This window comes from Monopterus albus, unplaced genomic scaffold (genome assembly GCF_001952655.1).
Source record: "Monopterus albus unplaced genomic scaffold, M_albus_1.0 scaffold29.1, whole genome shotgun sequence".
Taxonomy (NCBI): Eukaryota; Metazoa; Chordata; class Actinopteri; order Synbranchiformes; family Synbranchidae; genus Monopterus; species Monopterus albus.
The window spans coordinates 1,944,019-1,966,459 of NW_018127909.1; positions in this window are offsets into that span (position 1 = coordinate 1,944,019).

The window sequence follows — 22,441 nt, forward strand, 5'->3', positions numbered from 1 at the left end:
AACTTTTATATCCTATAAATGTTATGTTCCCAAATAATAGTTCAAATGCAGGGAAGAAACACCAAACACCTTCATTTCCTAATAATTTAACTTTGACTTTTAAGACTGTCTTGCCTAAAACCAGAGGTGTGTTCAAATGTGGCTGACTAGACCCTCTGCACAGATTAAGGCCGAGTGGAGCTACAGTATGCTGGGAATTACATGAGATCACCAAATTCTCCATGAAAATGTGTCACTGAACTAGCACTGCAAAAACTAAAGCAGCCAACTGGAATTCAGCTGAGTATATTATGATCCAGCTGTAAACAGATGTTTACCAAAACAGACACTAATATTAGTGAACAGCCAACTTTGGTTGTATCATATCATTAAGTTCTATTTAAATCATGCTTAATGACATATTTGGATGTTTTGGGGTATATATGGTCAGTTGTCTGATAGAGCTCTTGTCTATGCAAACAAGCACACCCAAAGCATTTTACATTATTAACACATTTACCCTCTTGCACACACAAACACAGACACTCACACTCTGGTGATATCGCCAGGACAACTTTGACATGTGGACTGGAGCCACTATCGCTACGGTTCGAGGAGACTGCTCCACCTCCTGAACCACAGCTGCCCCAAAACTCATATAAGTATTGAATGAGATGATATTAATTGAGAATATGATATGTTATTTTTGGACAGATCTAGGCTGGTTGTTTTACTTTTGTTGCTAGTCTCTGTACAAACTTAGGCTAATTGGCTCCTGGTTATATGAGAGTGGTATCAATCTTATTATTTCATTGTCAGTAAAAAAAAAGCAAAACATGTCTAAACTACTTTTTAAAAGACCTTTGCATTAGTTCAGTATTAACTGCCATGATATATGCTGAATGAAGTCATGCAAAATTAAGAAAAATAAATTACGTGCATAAAGATTTCAGGCAGCTCCACTTCATTCCGGGTTGTTTCCTCATAAGCAAGAACTACATCCTTTTACACTTGGCACATTTATAATTTAGTGGCTCCAAAATGACAAATGGGACATAATTTTTGACAAATTATATCATAAACAGCCATAACGTGAGGGGCTAACAAACTAAGGCCGGTGTGTAGGTAAAAGCTCAGCAGACCATTAAAATCTCATAATATGAACAAAAAGGCAATTAAGATATCATTAAGTGGGTTTGCACCCAAAGAATATACCTCAGGCTTTTTACAGTACCCTTCGACAGGCCTGTACACAGCTACTGCTTCAAAACTGCACCCATGCGGTAGATCGGCGCTGTGGCCCAATGACAAACTGGTAAATGAGAGATTCTCTCTCAATATGTCAGCAAGAGTCTGACATAAATAAGGTTTAAACACAGTTGTGGTGATCAGGAGAGAAAGGAAAGACCTTGTTCATTTCTGTGATGTGAACCCATTGGCTTGCTGAAGGCCCAGGGTCATAAATGCTGAAGAAACTATAAAAGAGAACAGAACATTTCAATAAACAAACAATGTAAAAAAGTCAGCCCGTCTCATTGTTGCAATAATCAAGGTTGAGAAGGAAACGGATCAATACAGGGCAAATACAATTTGCTTTTAATAACTGTTCCACTCCTGCTTCAGTCAGACATCACACAGGGTTGTAAAGTGAAATGTGCAAACAGTGGGGATACACTTGCGTATTCAGTTCACAATATATTCACCCTTTAACCCCAAATGAGTGTGATCAGCTTCATTTCTACTATTTGGGCTCCTGTAATTGCATTAGTGCAGAAAGTACAGTGTGCTATGAGCCAGATGAGACCATATACAAAATGAATGTCTGTGCCTTCAGCCCAAAGTGACTGTGTGTGTGATCAGTGTCTGTCCCAGACAGCTGCGGGGTGACTCCCTGCCCTGATGGCCATTACTCAGTCTGATGGATGAAGGGACAGCAGAGCGAGAGGTGGGGAGCAAAAGCAAGGGGTGGCAGGAAGGAAAGAGGGAGAGATGGGATGCTAAGGCAAGAATGGACAGGAGATTAGGGTAGGACGAGTGAAAGAGCGTGATGGACCGGTAGCATGGATGGTGCAACGAGGACCTCAGGAGGCAGAGGTGTTAAAGTGAGATGAGGGGAAGTGATGGAAAATAGGGGGTGGAGACTGTTCGTGACAGCACTGAATGGTTCCGATAAGCAATGGAAGATGAAGAAGAAGAGAAGACAAACCGATCCTACTTTAGGCAGTTCATTTATTTTAACAGAGAAGATCCATCAACATTTCTGTAAATAGATCAGTGACTGTCAGTGAGTTCATTTAAAACCCTTACATCTTGACACAAAGCTATAAACATGAAAAACAGACCAAAAAAAGTTGGCGTTAAAGCAACAATGAGCACAGATTTATACCATATAAGAAAGCATAAAGCAGATCACCAAGTGAACCCGTGAACTAGTGATCATGATGAGGAAAATGATGGCAGCAGAGAGACAGTAAAGATCATCCCTGATGCAATCAACAAGAAAAATGCAATAATAATAATAAAGCCATTATTGTCATTATATAACTGCAGGCAGATTAGTATACAATCATCATCTCTCTCTAAGATCCTCCTCTATACACTGTCAAAACCATTCAGCATCAGCTATTCTGAGAAAAACACCTCTCCTCAGCCATATGCAGTTAATACCGTCACTCTAAAAACAGCTCAATAAGCAATCTGTATCTGTCTCAGCTTGGCCCTTGGCTCTGATGTGCTCTGCTCAGGGTCTGTTTGGTTATGCAGTGATTGCCTCCTTCCCTGCCCTCCTCACTCGCCGCCTCCGAACCTCGCAGCTTTAGCGTACACAAAAGTGCATTTCGTGAGCCTCCCCAGACAGTAGACCAATCTATGTGCTCATATTCATCTTAGCTGGAACTGATCTGTTCTCTGTCTGATGCACTGGCCTTTTCCCCGGAGGTTAGTTGAGGCCCCCGTCATTTTTCTCCCACTCTCTCTTTCGCTCTGTCTCTCTCTTTCTTGCTCTTTTAAAAAATGAAAGACTTAATCCAGAGAATACAGCACAAACACTTAAAATATAATGCTTAGTATTCGTGCAGGTTTATTGTCCACCTGTAGGCATGAAGAGGCACATGTGCAGCGCTTGGAACTGACTGACAGTAAGACAGGTACGTCCCCCTTACAGCCAGAGTCAGGGGAAAATACTTGAAAGATTTAGACCAGGGCACTGGTTTCTATCAAATCCTTTTAAAAATGGATGAATCATCTAAATGACTCAAGAGGCCATCTGCTCCACCCCCCTACCCATCGGAAAAATAGATGTTTATTTTCAATGTGCTTGCTTTTTCCCCACTCCAGCTTTACTAATTCCCCAACCCAGCCTGGTTTAATTCTGAAATAGTTTTGTTACGTGGTTAGTATAATAAGTTATGATCAATCTGTAGTGTGTGCATGGCTATGAGGCCTGCGTCTCAGAGTTGTCCATATAATATTTGGTAAGCACTTCATCTCAGCTGGAAGAAAAGGAGGCAGGACAATAAATACAACCTGATACTCTTGACACTGTGATAATTGAAGGATTCATGATCTAATGGAAGTGCAACCTACAGCAGTGGTAGAGTGTTTAAGTTAGCGTTAGCGTGTTTTTTTTGTTTTTGTTTTTTTTGTATGTCTCCGGTAGTCAGAGCATCAGCCAAAATAAAAATCCCTTTAGCTTCAAACTGCTATGTTGAATGTTTTCGCTCCCATTTGAGCTTTGTTGAATGTTAGAGCACATTTTTGTTTATTTGAGGAGTGTTACATTTGAAGTTCGTGACATTGGATTGGTTCTGCAAGACTGTGCTGTATGTAATGCCGTGTATCCTCAAACCTCATAATCACCAAGGTACAGCTTGCTTGTTCACTGTATTAAAGCCTCAAAACTCCTGGCAGTCAATTAGGGGGGCTGTTGTGTGTGTCAACGAAGCGAGAAGAGTTTGCTTGCTGATATTATGGCTAATTAGCTCCACTCAGCTCCCCCAAGACGGAGCGGGAGATGCTGAGGTATTGTTGTGGTTTCACTGACGATCCAGGTGGAATCTCTTAAGTCTTTGCTACATAATCCTCTCCGCGATGGCTGGGATTCACTACCTTTCATGTAGACCTTTTCTGCTCCAGGATCTGTATGAAACAGTAAATACAATAGAGCAGACTTTAGGTTCGAGTTTCCTAGAGCTGTCAGTGGTTTATCAGAAGGTCTTTTAGTTGCTACTTCATAAACCACAGTAAGTGTGTGTAAGTGCTCTAATGACAATGATAAACCTTGTTTTCTTAAAAGAAACCTAGTAAACAAAGCTCAATTTTTTCTGTATAAACAAAACCAGATTTTTTTGTCATGTATAGATGGGAGCAAAAATGTTGGTAATGCTACACCTTATTGAAAACAATGTCCCATTCTTGCTAAAATGAGTTGAAATGAAAAGCTTTTTTGTCATACATACCTGCATGCCTTTGGTTTGCCATGGAGTAAAACAAAGAAATAAGCAGAATTCTAGATGATTCTACAAAGATCTTCCGAAAAGGCCTGAAAATAAATATTCCTCTTAGAAGTGGTGTTAAATAAGTTTATTGTAGTGATATTTCAGGCAGGCTATTGTCTATAGTTAATATCACAGATGTCCTCAGGCTTACAATCAGTTATTCGACCTGCTTAAATGGAGAAAGGTACTCAATGTGCTGTTTGGTATCACCGTGTGCACCACACTGAACACGGACAAGAGAAGGAAAATGAGTTGTCTGAGGAGATAAGGAGGAAAATGATTGCCAAGTCGAGGTAAAGACCATCCCCAAGCAGCCTGAAGTTCCCATGGCCACAGTTGCTAATATGTAAGGTCTATAACCAACCTCTCTGGATGCCCAAATTGAACTGAAGGATATTTCAAATGGTGGAAAAAGATTTAAAAGAAACAGATTCAAAACAGATACACAGTGACCTCTGTATGTGTCCAATCACACCAGACGTTACTTTCTGATTGAAAGTGAGCTCCACTGAAGCGCCTGCTGTTGAAAAGAGTTTGCTAAAATACATGTTGACAATCCACAGCGCTTCTGGGAGAAAGTCCTTTCGATGGGTGAGGAAAACTGGGAGCTCTTTGGTCACATCAGGTCTGTGTTTGGAAAAGAATAAATTAAGCTTTCAAATAAAAGAGCATCATTCTCACTGTGAAACATGGAGGAGGCTCAGTGATGTTATAGGGCTGCTTTGCTGCATCTGGAAAAGGGTGCCATGAATCTGTGCAGGGAACTATGAAATCAGAAGATTATCAAGCACTCTGGAGAGAAACATTCTGTACAGCCCAGTTTCAGAGACCTGAGTCTCAGTCACAGGATAATGACCCAAAACATACATCTAAAAGCATCAAGAATTAATGAGAGGAAAACATTAGAGTGTTTTGAAGTGACCTGCTAAGAGTCCTGATCTTAATTCAAAGGAACATCCATGGATAGAACTGAAACTCTCAGTTGTGAGAAGGTGGCCATTGAACCTGAGAGAACTGTAGGAGTTTGTTCAAGAAGAGTAAAGCCAAACCACCAGCTGAGAAGTGTACAAGTCTCATTAGGAGCTACAAAAAGCACTTGATTGCAGTCATTCTTTCAGTTTCAACTTATTTTAGAGTTTTTTTTTTAATAAGTGAAGAGTAGTAACAGCCATGTTTGTGCACAATCGATTAGATTAGATTATATTAGATGATAAATATGAGCATGCGCACCCCGGACTGAAAAGTATCACTGTAACACTGCAAGAAAGAGATCTGGTTTTAGCAATGAGGCCTCTTTGCATGCAAAAATAATTCTATCGTATGACAGCTGAGCCTAAAATAAATATATCTCTGTTGCTTATTTGCCCAGCTCAGCAGCAGGTTATCTGTAAAACAGATGCAAGTTCACAGTAAGGAATAGCTGTGGCCTCTAATGACAAACCTGTCATCTGTGCACTGTCAGCCACCCCCCACCCCCTCAACAAGAATCTCAACAAGCTGCAGTGTCATATATCAACAAATGGGTTTCTTATTTTAGATTAACTTTTATCTAAAATATATCAGCACTGGTTCAAGAATATGAGAGGATGTACAGTAGAGAAGAAATCCTATAATCCACCAAGTATATGTAGATTGAGATTTTACAGTAATCAGGTCATATATATGATTTCAAGAATGACAATTGCCGACAGTACAACTGAGGGAGTGTGGTGATCATGCTGCACAGCAACAAGAAAAAGGATGGAGGCTGAGGGTGTGGATGGGCATGAAACATAGCCACTGGTGTCAGAAGCTGAAATGTATGTCTTGTCTCAGTGTGGAATCACTATTTTAGTATCTTTAACCATGACCCCAATCTTTCCACAATCTTTACAACATATTTTTAGTTGCACCTGATTGTGTCAGCTTCATGTCTGAATGAGCACCCTGGTCACTTTTCCATAAAAGTCATGATGGCAATCTGACTAGGTCGGAACTGCATGCAGCCACATTAATGCATAGGCACAAACAAGATTCCAACATAAGAGCTTAACGTACAGTGGTCTACTAATCACGAGAGTCTAGGTGTTTGTGCATGTTTCTCCTGCATCTTTGTAAGATTCTCAGCTCACTATAAACATGACTGTTTTGGAGAATGCCCTAAACAGCAATAACAGAAGAAAAAAAAAAATCTGGAACACATTCTCCTTTGTCCGCCATGTTGTAATAAGAAAACTCTGTCCTCATGTCACTTGATGTGCTTTGCAGTCATACGCTTACCTTGGCTATACCATCATGGTCATTGGCATATCTGAATGTAGCAGCAAGAAACATGAATGTAAAAGTGACCTATGTCTGAATGATAAAAAGCTGTCACTTTACCAGATTGTCGTTGCAGCAATGTTACGTATTCCCTTGTCTGAAAAGGGCTTAACAGAGTCAAGTAACAGTACCGTCTGTTTGCATTTGCTTTGCATGACAAGAGCATGTTGTCATCGTTACACTAAAGCTTCCTGGTGCTTTGCATAGTTGGTGCAGTCTTGTGCATGCTAATTTAACTTTTGTTGTCATTTCATCTTCTTAGTATGTTATATTTGTATGTGTTACCCTGCCATTTCATTGGTTGTAGAACATCTTGCCAAAGAACCTCGGTTGAAAATGAGCTTGATGGTAAACATACAAAAATGTCAATTCATGGGTATTATTCTTCATAAAAATAATAAAATGTTTAGCTACTGTTTGCAGTGATCACCATTTTAGTGTGTTAACATGCTAACACTTGCCATTTAGCACTATACATAAGGTACAGCTGAGGCTAATGGGAATGTTTTGTAGGTATTTGGAGATGCTGGAGTTTGGGGCCAATTTAATGGTGCTACTATAGATGAAAACTTAAGGGATCACCAAAATTATTACTATTCATCATGAGGGGAACATTCATTTGCATATTGGCTTTCAAGGCATTACATTTCGTTCAAAAACACCTCATGGGGGTGCTAGAGTAAAAATCTGTATCACTGTAGGATTCTTCTTCTGAGGATCATGTTTATACAGAATTTCATGGCAATCCATCCAGTAGTTTTTCACTGAAGTAGTTGATCAACAGGCCAACAAACTAAGAGACAGACATCACCGTCCGTACAGCCACGCCACTAACATGACTAATAAAAATGTAACTGGACACTATACAGAGTTTGCAAAATCATCCAACACTCTGTTTAGGACTCTGTTTTTTTTTTTTTTTTTACAATATACAGTATTCAAATCAAATTGCAATGAGTTACCAGTACAACTTAAATAACCTAAGGGGTAGTCAGAGTACCCCTTACATCACAGTACACCTTGTCAGTTGGTAGAGTAGATTTCTGGTGTTACACAGTCAGATATGGCTCACTACAACAGTCTTCCGCATACTGTCTCAGTTCATGCCTATAACAGAATCAATACATTTGTAAGACTGGCACCAGTCGATCTCATAATCTCTTTGCAGTTTCATATTAAAGTCAGTTAGTAAAAATAAATTGACAGCAGTGAATAAACTTTGATTATGAATAAAGCCAGAAGACTGCTGCTAGATCCCAAGTCATTCTGTTTACCACCAGTCACTTTTCCTTTGGAGAGGCTACCCTCTCTCTCCTTATCAAAACAACACTGCTGGAGACAGTGTGACTGAGGGATGCTCCGGTCTGCTCTCTTGGTACATCTGATAAAGACTGCAAGGGAGAAAAGAAAAAATACAGAGGGATTCATCAGTTGCTTACAAAAGTCCTTATTTTCTCACAAGTAGCTCCAGTTACACCAGACTGTTAAAGAGTAAGGTAAAATGTGTTTCTGTAATATTAATCCAAAGGCTTGAATTTTCTTTATGTTATCAGATCAGTGCTCATGCAAGTAGCCTCAGTGCAGCTCAGAGAGCTGAGTGAGAGGGAGGGGAGAAAAGGGATCTTATTTTGAAAGGGTGAACAGAAAATGACACACTGTAGTTTTGGTTGGCTGAGTGGGATGAAGGGAGGGTAAGGGATGGAGTACAAAGACACAGGTAGACAGAGGGTGGGTATGTGTGGGAAGCAAAAGTTAGTGAGCACAAAAGCAAACACTATGACTGTAGTTCATACCAACTCTGTAATAGGGATAGCATTAGGGCACTAAGTAGGCTAGGTATCTTTTTTAATTAAATACACAATTGCCACATCTTTCGTTCTCTCTCTCTCACACACATGCACACAATGCATACCATTAACAGACCACAGCAATAACTTTTTCTACAACAGTAGAGTGCTGCCTACTCCATCTCACCGTGGTGTACACAGACACACCTCACTGTCCCTGAGCGTCTCTGTGTGGTTACGACAGCAGTAACAATCAACAAGAGGGCAGTCCATCAGCTGTCAGTACTGCCTTGCAGTGAGGTTTTAATTAATTACATGGAGGGAGACAAGGTCACCACTGCACACCACAGTGGCCTGCTAGACTTGCATTTCTACAGGGGATCAATAGGGCTTTACACGCATCTGTAGACTTCTATACAGAGCTATTAAGGAAGTAGGACCAGACCTATTGTGTCTCCAGCAGCTTTGTCAGAGTGAAGGGGCATAAATGATGTCGGCTTGGTTTAAGTTCACAGCAGGGGAGCTAGTGAATGGGACTTAATGGAGCTAATGGATGTGGGAAGGTTGGAGTGTTGAGAGAGACAACAGAAGGAAAGATACAAGAGGTGGGCTAATGTAGTGTGGCACATGCAGAGAGGCAGTCTGAGGAGAGTCACTAGGATTTCACTTCAGTGCCAACATAAAGTATGAGTGCATTACTTCACACACGCTTACTCCTTGTTTTTTTTCACACAGCATCTAAAAGACATTTTAAAGAGTGTAAAAAACAAATAGTTTGTTTAGCATTTGTTCCCAGGCCATGTGCCATTTCAAAGGGCATATTATTGCATGACCAAAGGTCTGGTTGACATCTCTGGTGTGCACCCCTGCCATCCTCATTAGTCAACCTGGAAGGATCGTTACGAGAAAATGAAGTAGCATCCATGGAGAGGGATCAAGACCTGCACTTTATTAAGAAGTGCAAAGGTACGAAAACACTTGAGACACTGTACGACAACGAGCATCGCAAACAGAGAGCGAGAAAGGACAAGAGTGAGGGAAGGGGTGTTGCATTATTCATCGCAGTAAAGCACACAGCTCATTGATTCAATGGAAATACGAGTCTTATCTTTAGATCTCACAAGACAAAGGCTTTATTTCTCACCATAGCTCACTGTCTAAATGGACAAGCAGAGATGGTAAATATCATCTCAGCCTGTAATGTGATAGCTATTGTAAAGTCAGTTTCATGAGTACTTACTCCAGAGGGTTTACATGTATAGAAAGTTAATCTCAGTTTATATGAAGCGTTGCAGGTCTAAAATATAAAAAATATACAGTATATACTGATACCTGTTGTGGGTATAATGCTCACCATGTGTTAGCCTGCATTTTAGTCCCTTGTTTGAAATCCCATTTCTATGGCTTTGAAAAAAAGCTCAAAATCCATACATTTTATTAAAAAAATACACAGTATGGTCACAGCTTTTACTTTAGTGCACAAAGATTTGAGTTTCTTTTTTTCTTGCAGGTGTTACAAAATCACACATACTGTGTGCTGACAGCTCAGACTGGTATAATTTAAGCCAGTACCAAATCTGTCTGTTTTGCATGAGTGCAGTTGTGAAAGAAGCTGCATGGGTTCTGTTGAAGGTTTTATTGTTTCTCCACAAGGGAGAAGCATCATCTTGTAGAAAGCTTGTTTTAGATCAGGGACTTTCAAAGGCTAACACTACAGCCCCCCGCCCTGTCTTTCCACTCATGTCTGACAACTTGTTCTGAATCTCAGTAATGTAAAGTTAAGTTGATTCTAACGGTTTTATCACACTTAGAATTAGTAGATAATAGATAATCTGTTCCAATAATAGTTTGGGGATTGTAAACCATAAGTAGTCTCCTTTGATAGCTCAGTTGGTAGAGCGGAGGACTATAGTGGTTGATGAAACCATGAGTAGACTAATTCCATGGAGTTCCATGGAGCCAAATTAGATGTTAGCACTTTCTGCTTGCAGTGGATGCACAGACAACTGTCACTGGATTACTTTGATTCTGTAGAAATCATAAAAGCATGATGGCTCTCAAGCATGTTCTGGAGTTATACGGAACATCTTTTTTCATGATTTCGATTTATGGATTACTCCTGAATGACATCAGAGATAACAGTATCCTAGCAAAGTGCTAGTCACATACAGCCTAAAAGCATGTATATCATGTGTGTGCTCAGACTGAACTGAATTATCACTCCGGGAAGGATTTGGATTCTTCACGCTAGTTGTGTCAATCTGGTGCACTAATTGTTTTAAAGTAACTTAATTGCCTCAGTGAGCCACGTCACAGCCGCTGCTCCAACTATTGACTGTGCTGGTGAGTGGGTGTAACCAGTGGTCTGAACTGCACCAATGTACGTTCTGTTGTTTTTACAGTACCACCATACACCTGTCCTTTTCAGACCATGCAGTATCTTTGCTTCACATCTCTCACTCTGTGCCAGCGTGTATCATTCCTGCGCACCTCAGAGTTTGAAAAAAATAGTTTTAAATAGATAGAAAGACCAGTATTGTACTTTTATATGCTGCTACTGTATGAGTGCACAACCAGCCATTTTGGTTAAGTCACAAATTTGTTTATACTGGGCAATATGTATGTCTGTTTAAGCAGTTTGTTCTAACAAGAAGTGTTCTGAACATATTCTGTTAACGGCGGGTATGGAGTATGGTGGGTATGGTGTGTTTCGTCTGTGTCAGTATTGACAGATCCAGTTAGATGCTTGGCTCCAGGGGGCTTAGCTAGTCTGAGATGCACTAAAGCAGGAAGAGCCAAGGGGCGATGCTCAAGTGTCTATTTATTGCAGACAGAAACACACACAGATACACTTAATCTCTTTTCCACAAACACACACATAAAGCAGGCACAAATACTCAGCGTCAGTCATACACTCACACGAGGTCGCTGAGGCTAATCAAACCTGCATCTCAACCTCAGTCAAGTGAAATTTTTAACCCCGTAAGGCCTACAGTGGATAAATATCTCACTCCTTCTCCTCTTCCCTTTACATAGCCTCTAGGCTTTCATGAAATAACGCTTAACCCTTCCACAACAAAACACACTTAACTCTGATTCCAATCACTTTTTCTCCTCTGGTTACCCAACATGCCCCAAGGCAGTCGTTGCAGAAGCAATGAGCTCCATTTTATTCTTCCATGGGTTTATTCTCAGGTGGGCGTAATTCTCTGGGTGACAATGACTTTTGAAAGTGGCATAAAAGGTGAAGTTGTAGGTGGAGAGTAAATGACACCAGGGAATGAATGATGCAGTCAGGAAATAGCTGGTTGGTGGTTCAATTCAGAGGCACAGGACTCGTGATTTGAGTTGTGACTAGATGGAGCTGAAAATCTAAAACCTAGAGTGAAGCTGAATGGAAAAGATGGAAGCTTCTGATTTGGTGAGCGCTAGGCTTCAATGCAGTTCAGACACAGCTTGAATTACAGGTAGAGAGACTTAAGACAGTCTGCTTATTATAACATTGAAACTGGCTCCACCAGATAAGGACTCAGGGATAGGAACATGATTTACAACAACAGCAGCTTCACTGTTTAACAATGAGCCAGTCTCCACAGAAGGTAGCAGTTGGCTACAGTTTCAGTGAAGACTGTGGCAAAATGCGGTGCTATCATCTGCTGCCCCAAAAGGTTAGATGAGTATGTACGTGGATCAGTGGTACAAGAGAGAACCTGTTCTTATCAGGATTTTTCCAAAGGTAGTTTCAGCCTGGTGATATCGCCGATTAAAGACACACTTCAATGGTTTTCATAACTCCTGATCTTTTTTTCTTACCTGTGCCAACTATGAGATTCTTAACAGTTTTTTTTTTTTACTTTCTTCTGTTCTCAGATCCATTGAAGACAATGAGTTGCTGCTTTAGATAAAATTTCAGCCTAAAGTGTGTGAGAGAGCTTGAAAAATACTTTTAATAATACAGTAGGTTAAAAAAAACGTTCTTCACTAGAAAAACAAACATTTATGGTTTGTTTATTAAATATCCAGTATGATGTATGTTCACTTCCCACAGCAAGGATTTCTAGCAGCTGTGTACTTTTTTCCAAAGTTCTTTTAGAAAGACACATAGAAGTGGTTTCTAATCTGGCGCCTCTATCGGTAGGACATCTTTGTCAGCACACACTAAAACTCGAACCACTTTCCTTTTGGTTACATCAGGTGCATTGTGGAGCATGACTTTCCATCGCGAGAAGCAATAAACTTAAAAAATGGTTGTAAATGGTTTTACCCACACATCTGATGAGCATACACTATAAGACATGGTCAGAAACTTTTTTTTTCATTGGTGATTAGCAACACCTGGCACTGATTATACTGGCTCCAGAAATACTCTGCCATGTTAAACGAAGGCAGCGCCCCCTTGTGGGTAGGGGTGTATTAAAAACCCAAAATATAAACCAAAAGGAAATGGCTTCAACGGTTAGGTTTGTGGAAAAATTCATGCTTTGGGCTAAAACTGAGTGCTTCATAAAAATTAGGAAATCTTTGCACCATTGATACAATATTAACCATGTGTTAGAGTCGGGGAACGGTTGTGGTCATGCTTTAAAAATGTAGCCCGGGTACAATGGTTTCCACACAGGACACAATAACTGGGGTCCTTGCAGCTTCGATGTCCAGCAGGTCACAGTTTATTTGAACATGAAACAAAATACAGAGTAACAAAAAAAAGGGGGTAACAAAATATGGCAGTGGGCTATGGACGTACACACAAACAAAACAAAATAATTTGTAAAAACCAAATAACCAAACAGTCACCAAAAATCTGTAAAATGCGACATCCACATACATACAGACACTTACATTCTGCCAAAAGCTCACCAGCCCCACTTTGGACACACCGCCTCCAGCACCATCGGCATCTACAATACACCATTTTGTAAGATTTCTTATAAATGACCTCTTTAAAGTTTTGACCTAACAGAATCAAACAAGATTTCAGCATATTTACTTACATAGGTCCAAAAAAAATCACAGCGCTCCACTCTCAAGCTAAGTCCAACGTAAAAGAAAGAAGGGACCACAATGCATTTGGTCAAGTTTTGGCGGAATGTACACCTGTCAGTCCGTACTGCCATCTAGTGGCCAAGATACTAGGTAGCATCAAACTCCAATAGCCCACTGTAGGTTACTTTTACATATCACCAAAATTGAACTGTGTTACATTAACATGAAAACCATAAACATTACATGACATTTGGAATGCTGAAAACATTTAGGGAACCTTTCACCATCAGTGGAAAACAACTGAGTTATTTATTTATCTCCCCTTAGTATATGTTTACCACCTGGCTACAAAAAGAACAGCATTCACTGTCGGATGTTGGCCTGTCCACCCACTCCAAACTCCTTCCTCCCTGGAATTTATTGCTCTTTAACCACGTAACAAGATTTCCTCCTTTGTTTACTACAGACCAGAGACATAATTACTATAGCTGCTAGAGGGTTTTGTCACTTGATTGTTAAATTATTAACTTTCTGAGACAACTGATTCTGACCTTTTCCTAACTTTTTCAGTCTCCTCTTTACCGTAAGGTTGCAAGAAGCATGGCATTTTTCATGTAGCAAGACCCCATCAGAAAGACAAGTTGACAATAGGTCCACAAGCATAAGATTTGGACATGGGTGACCATTTATTTTCTGTTTCTTTGTTTATATATAGATAGATAATAATCACTTACTAGACATGCACAATAATAATACAGAAATGTTCCACAAGGTATTTTTGTAAGAGCATCTCATCAACAGTTTTCTCTTGGGGAACCTGAATAATAGCAGGACATTCTCTACCAAGCAATGGAAACAGGCCTGAATATAAACTGTTTTAGTATGTTATAGCCCCTCACTACCTCACCAAGCGTAATGACATATACAACTCTACCATGTGAATTATTAAGTGCGATGTTTGAAATTCACTGGGAAAAATACTATTACCCTATTTTTGTGTATTGCAGCTTTAATGCTTTGTTGCCTTTATGTAACTTTTTTATTTTAAGACTAAGTGTTCTTTCTGGCTTTTGACTCCTTACCTGACTCCAAAGGAGAGCTGCACAAGAATTCCTATATGCCCAGACTGTCTGTTTATACATAAATAGCAAATAAAAAATGTTGACTTGCCTTGACTAGCCTTCACTGAGTAGTGCTTCTCTGAACCATGACAATGATCATTTTAATAACTGTGACAATGTTTTAAACCAAAACAGTTCCTTAGTTCCTTATTCTTAACCAAACTGTTTTTGTGCCTCAAACTTAACATATCAGAGCACAGACGTTTTGCCTGTATTAGCTGATTAGCTTCGTTTATGTCTCACAAACACTGGGTAATGCAGTAGCTGACTAGTAACATCCAATCAAATTAATACCTCATTAATTCTGCATTGTTTTGAATCATTTACTAAGCATTGTTCAACTCCTACTGTATCTTTTTTTATCAAAAGTATCAAAGGTTCCATGTGTTCCAAATAAATAAAAAAATGATAGAAATAAATTACATCATGTGGCACGGTGAAAAACGGTTCCATTTTCTCTTTGACACAGCAGATCAAACCACAGTGACTGATTGTGTTTGATTGGTCTGTTAGTTAGTTGGCTGAGTAGAGTCTATTGCTGTGAAAAGAGTCATATCAGTCTGAGGAAATGTTGGCATCACAGCAGCAGTAAATCAGCATGGCTGCGGCCGCTTACTCAAGGGCCGTGCTAAATTCCAGGTGGACTAGGATAACACAATCAAAAGAACAGAACATACTTACACAATTAAAAATGAAAAGAAAAACATTCTCTATCACAGAGAAAGAAGAGAGACCAGTTTAATGAGTGCATTTACTATATGTAATATGCCCACTTGTATCACTTCCTACACACGCATTGCTTCAATTTTTATGCATTTTATTTGACTACACATGATGAGAAACAATTCTTTGAAATAACAGGTGTGAAAGGAATCACTTCCTTTGAGTTTCTTTATCTAAAAACCTCACAAACAGCGACTGCCACCATGTTGCTCTGCTGAATTAACCAGCCCATCAAGAGGAATTAGTGTTGTTGCCACTTCGCACGTTTCTTCTTTCTTTCTTTGCCATCTCATCTCTTCTTTCATCAAGAGCAGATGTTGAGGTCCATTTGACAGATAAGCAGCATCTCTCAATGAGGCTGTGAAGAGTCTACATCAGCCCCTTCACTGTCACTTTGAATGTTCATTATCATGCTTTATCCCAACTGTCATGAGCACACTGTTGTCTTTTCAGCAGAGCCTATTAAAGACTACAGCCTTGGTTGGAGCTTATGTGCCAGGTAGAAACTAGAGAAACCATCTCAGAGCAGACAATGTCTCCTGATACTGTCATGTTACACACAACAACTCCCTGTGATGGTAGCCAGGAATATACAAATAAAAAAAGTGACAGCATAAAGATAAAAGAATGTAGTAACATGAATGTAGAAATCTGATTTTTGCATATTGGTTTGTTGGAATATGTCATTATGCCACTAATAAGTGTTACAATTAATGTTACCATCTTTGAAATGAATGTTGCATAAGGCCTCTAATTACTGTTGCTTAGAGCAGGTTACATGTGGCTCGATCAGTGAGATCATTTCACTGAAAAAGACACCCTCCGCTGTCGTTGCTGTGAAAACACTTGCAATTCTAAAGTGTTGTTAAGTGATGTATTCTTCAGTAAAGCTTTATCTTTGGCTGAGCGCAGACACCTCCTTTTAATGAGCATGCTGATCAGACAGCCAAGGATTATTTAACCTACACATGATAAAATCAGCAGCATGAAGCCAGAGGTTCTAAAACAAAAAAGAACTTTTTATATATGGATACGCAGCATATATATATATATATATATATGTAGATAGATATAGATATACAGTTGAAGTCAGTAGTTTACATACACCTTAGCCAAATACATTTAAACTCAGCTGTTCACAACTTCTGATATTTAATCTTATAAACATTCCCTGTCTTAGGTCAGTTAGGGTCACTACTTTAAGAATGTGAAATGGCAGAATAATAGTAGAGGAAATTATCTAAGGTTTTATTTTTTTCATCACATTCCCAGTGGAGGTTTGCATACACTTGGTTAGTATTTTGTAGCATTGCCTTTATATTGGTTAATTTGGGTCAAACATGTCAGGATGCCTTCCACAAGCTTCTAACAATAATTTGCAGGAAGTTTAGTCCATTCGTCCAGACAGAACTGGTGGAACTGAGTCAAGTTCGTAGGCCTCCTTGCTTGCACATGCTTTTTCAGTTCTGCCCACAAATGTTCTATTGGACTGAGGTCAGGGTTTTGTGATGGCCACTCCAGTACCTTGGCTTTGTTGTCCTTAAGCCATTTTTCCACAACTTTGGAAGTCTGCTTGAGGTCATTGTCCATTTGGACAAGACTCATTGACCAAGCTTTAACCTCCTGGCTGATGTCTTGAGATGTTGCTTCACTATATCCACATCCTCTTCCTTCCTCATGATGCCATCTATTTTGTGAAGTGCCCCGGTCCCTCCTACAGCAAAGCACCCCCACAACATGATGCTGCCACCCCCATGCTTCACGGTTGGGATGGTGTTCTTCAGCTTGCAATCCTCCCTCTTTTCCTCCAGACATAACAATGGTCATTATGGCCAAACAGTTCAATTTTTGTTTCATCAGACCAGAGGACATTTCTCCAAAAAGTAAAACCTTTGTCCCCATGTGGTGCTGAAAACCATCGACTGCCTTTTTTATGGTGGTCTTAGAGCAGTGGCTTCTTCCTGGCTGAACAGCCTTTCAGGTTATGTTGCTATTGGACTTATTTTACTGTGGCTATGGATACTTTGATACCTGTTTCCTCCAGTGTCTTCACAAGGTCCTTTGCTGTTGTTCTGATATTGATTTTTAGGTTTGGAACAAAGTACATTCATTTCTAGGAGACAGGACGCGTCTCCTTCCTGAGTGGTATCATGGCTGTGTTATCCCATGATGTTTCTATTTGCATAGTATTGTTTGTACAGATGAACATGGAACCTTCAGGCATTTGAAAATTGCTCCCAAGGATGATCCAGACTTGTGGAGGGCCGCAATTTTTTTTTCTTATCTCTTGGCTGATTTCTTTTGATTTTCCCATGATGTCAAACAAAAAGGCACTGAGATTGAGATTTTAAATAAGTGACCTACTGTAACACTGTGCCAAACTGCTAATTGATGGCTACATCTAGAGAAAACATTAAGTTACCTAGTTTATATCGCTGTTTGCTTAGAAGACCAATAAACCTAATTCACATCAGTCTGCAGCTTCCAAGTACAACATCTACTGTATGTTCACTTGTGTCATGGAAAAGCCAAACCAAGCATATAGTATATGATATGTAGTTGAGGGTGCCCGGGAGATTAGAGGACTCTCAACACAGATAGAAGTAGGCTACACTGCCTGATTATAAAGCTTGAAATTTCAGCTTCCACTGACATAACAGAGGAAAGACTGGAATTGATCAGCAACATCTGCAAGCTCACAGCTCATAAATAATAGTCAGTCTGTATGCATAAATTATGCAAAGTGTGCTGGGGATAGTCAGTAGATAGGGCCCATGTCGTCTGTCAGTTAGGATGACACAATCTCATTGATCACATGGTACCATTATACTGTAGAAGATTTAGCCAAGATGGAAATCAGTTATATTTCCCTAATGTGGAGACACAGTCTACTTTATTTTGGTAGTATTGTATATCTGTCTATATAGTTACTGGTGTACACATCTTATAGAGTATATTTTCTGTTAGTTACTATGTTCAATTAAAATGTTTTTAGCAGCTGTAGACAGCTGAGACATAAAAGGATAAATGTGGATCCAAGACTGCTGCTTTGTATTTGTACTGTAACTATCCAACCATGTGAGTCAGCAAAGTGTCCCTAAAGTAAGCTGGAATAAAATTCTAGCTGTTTTCCCTCATCATCATGCACAAACAGTACCAAATGTACACAGTTCTCTTGAAATATGTAAGAATGCACTGAATAAACATTTTTGTCAAAATTGCCCCTTATGAATACACCAGTGGTTTCAATGCTGCTGCAGTTTCTTTGCTTGTTTGAACACTGTCAGTGCATACGTTTGGCCATTAATGGAACACAGAAACCACCCATTCTCAAAGTTTGTCTGGCCAGTCACAGATGCATTATTGCTGGCTTGCTGGGTCTGTTTGCAGTCTAATATCACAGACTCATACACATACCAAAAACACAGTGCCTTGGCCTTCTGATCCGTGTTCTTGGAAGCTAGCAGCTGCTGGCTGCCACACATACTGCGGGGTTAATTGCTCAGACAGATTTGAGAAACTGCCATGTGAATGTGTGACAATGAAAAGATCAGTGTGACCGAGCATCAAAGTGATTGGCTCCATTAATGTGATACTGTATGGGAGCTACAGAATGGAGATGGTCTGTCATTATGGGTTAATAACAGGTGTCAAAACCATCAAGCCATATTACCATTCACAACTGCAACTACTAAAATGTGTTTCTAAGTGTGAAGCTGTTAAGATACAAATGAGTATCTGTGACTATATAAATCAAGGTCTATTCACATACAGTATGTAGTTTGAGCTCTCAATGAAACAATAAGTATTTCTGCGTTTACCAGCTGATCATAACTGAAAATATTTTCCAGTTTCACTCCTGTACTTACAAACACTACTGGCCTGATTGTGTTTTGAATGTCCTTGGTAACTTGACCCTTCCATTTAAATTTGGCTCTTGAAGTGTGTCTTTAAAGAAATTAGGCAATTTACTGTATGCTTAATAAAAATGCAGGGTATAAACCCATGTGGAAGAAAAAGCAATCACGATTAGAACTGAGCCAGCCATTAACATGATTGCAATTTAAATTATGCACAGACTTGTTCTTGTTTTGTTTTTAGCTCTCTTAAGGGCAAATCTTCTCAATCATCTAGCTCAATTATAGACTGATTGTTAGTGGGGCTTATACCCTCATCATCTGTTGCTCATTATGTGGAGTCACATGACTTAAACCTAATTGTTTTACACTGGCATGCCAGAATTGACTTTGGGAGAGAGAGTTTTATTCAAGTCAACCAGTGAAAACTGCAGAATAGTGCAGCAGGTTTGCTTGTTTTAGCTGTATAATCAGAGCTGCTGCAAAGAACATGTTACAAATTTATATTTCAATATGAGCCAGAGTCACATGTCATTTTAAATTGAATAAACAAACAAACAGTTAATTACAACAATTTCAAACTAGCTTTAGCAACACGTTTGAAAATGAAATAGTTACAAGCACAATTTTTTCATAACCCTCTTTAGTGATTGTAAAGCCTTTATGGAATTACTGTGAAACAAGTCGCATAATGGTTGAAGCTGTGGTAGTCGATATCTTCTAAAAGTAGTGTAGAATTAAGAGCACATTTGTCATTACTGGAACACTTCTGCTCCCTAATGAAACAATATTAACAGTAACAACATACAAAACATATAGGACACTTGACTAATATCTCCTATGTCCCTCAGGAGTGTTTTGTGAATTAGTGCCTATATCAGTGGCAGGAGATATGCCACAGACAATCTATTAAAAATCACTGTCAAAAAGTAAACAATAAATACTTTTATTGTCATGACAGTGCTATGGAAAAGGTTTGGCTAGGTCTAGGCAGCGGTTCCCAAACTGGGGCTAAGTCTACTGACATGTATGGTAGTGGGGGTTGAACACAAGCATATTTTTGTACTGCCTCTGTTGAGAAGACTGATGTAGTCTCAACCGACTTCTAGATGCCACTTAAAAATAACATGTAACTATGGGTCGTAATAAGATGCTTGCATAAATAACCTATGGGGTCATGCTTTTTTATGGGGGAACAGTCTCTATACCTGGATAAGCCTATAAATTACTCATCATGACAAAGGTTTTCAATTGTAGAATGTCGCTTGCTGTAGAATGTCGCTTGCTGTAGAATGTCGCTTGCTGTCACCAAAAATTGAATGTGTTCAGTGCTACAATTAAGTACCTAGAGTTTGATTCTTCTTCTCTTTATGTTTCATTTACTGTACATAATAAACATGATTCTTTTCAGTTTTTGATTTTCTTCTTCCAAACCACTTTACCCATATGCATAAACACTATTAGGACATTATTATTGAAGGATACACAAGCCTAGTTGGGAATAGCAGATGAGACTAATTAACGCTTAGAGACACACATATATGCTGGTTTTCTACCCTGAAAGCTAATCCTATCCTTTCCAGATTTTATGCCATTAAAAGAAGTCCTAAAAATTGTAAGTACTTAAAGAGCTTCTCTTGATGATCAACAGCCTCTGCTCTGGTTCATTGTTCAGAGGCAGAAACAATAGAATGATTAGACTGATTTTATTAATTGTGAAAATGTGTCTGTTAAATTAACTCTTCTCTGTGATCTTAGTGTAGGACGCAATACAAATGTTTCATTCTGTTTGTCCCCGTCTAACCAGTTCAGTTCCCCTTTTGGTGCTGCTCATCTTTGAAGTGCTGGCAGTTTTTTCCTCATCACTTTCAGGTGGGTCAAAATCAAAGTCAGATCAAAACAAAATCAACTGATTAGCAGCTGTATCAAAACTGTCACCAATGCCATCCTTGATCCAATTAGCTTTCACCTTGCATCTCTGTCTTCCTGTCTTCTCAAAACAGCACTCATTCCCAGTGGTATTCTATATCTGCATATATTCATTTACTTCCCTACTCACTCTTTATTTTCTCTGAATAATCTTCCTCATTTTCCCCTTTCTCCTCTACCATCCACCACATTATCTGCTAATAACCTGAAATTTGTTTGTCACTGTGGTGGTACAGAGGGGCGCTGCCTGTCCTATCAACTCCCCAACCTTGCTTGGTTTATAACACCACTTATTGAGTCTGATCAAAAGCCAACTGAATCCCAGTCAAATATTTGTATTTCCCCCTCGTCTGTTTGATTTAACTGCCATTGCTGTCAATACCGCTTTTGCTGCTACCTTCCTGAACCCTGCCACAGCTCACTGCCCTGCAATCTAGTTTCCAGATTTACTGTGTAACAGCTTCTAATGACAAAGCGAGTCCCTGGATCCCTAAGTGGTGCATTCAATGCCGAGGCAGTCAAGGTTACTCAGGAATATAAAGCAGGGATTTGTTGGAACAATAAGCTTTAGTGAATGAGTATAAGACAAAGTGCATAGTATACCAAGTGAGGACTTGTATTATGATTTAGAAACTGATCATGTGTCAGAAACCATGATGTCTATGAAGAAAAATGTGCTCAAAGTAAAAAAAAAAGAAAAAAACAAAGTTGGAAAGCATTTGATGAAATCTACTTTTATTTCTGCATAATCATTTTTGATTTTTTAAATTCATTATATTTATGAAATGTCTATGAAAATTACAAACAAGCTCAAATGTAATTTGTGTATATGTGCACATGGTCCACACATGCCTGTTTGTATATGTATACTGTATGTGCATAATACCTGGTGTTTTTGCAACTGCTGCTCAGGGACACAGCAACAGATTCCTACCATTGTTTCTCGGGGAAAAATGAGTGTGGCTGACTTTTGAATGGTCCTTATCTGTTTTTTGTATGAGTGTTGAGGCAGCAGTGTTACCCCCTGGCCAGCTGTATCAATACTCTCCATTACGCTTCAAACTGGAAGATAAGGAGTGGGGTTATAGCTGTTAAAGCCGGCTACTACCTGGTGCCACCTGATCTATGGCCTGTTGGAGTGGCTGCAGCCATGGTCGAAGACACCCGAGGGGATAACGAGCTTACATGGGCAAACACATCCAAGCACACAAATCACACACTGAGGCTGACTCGTGCTGTTTGTAGGGCGATACCTCACTGTTTTC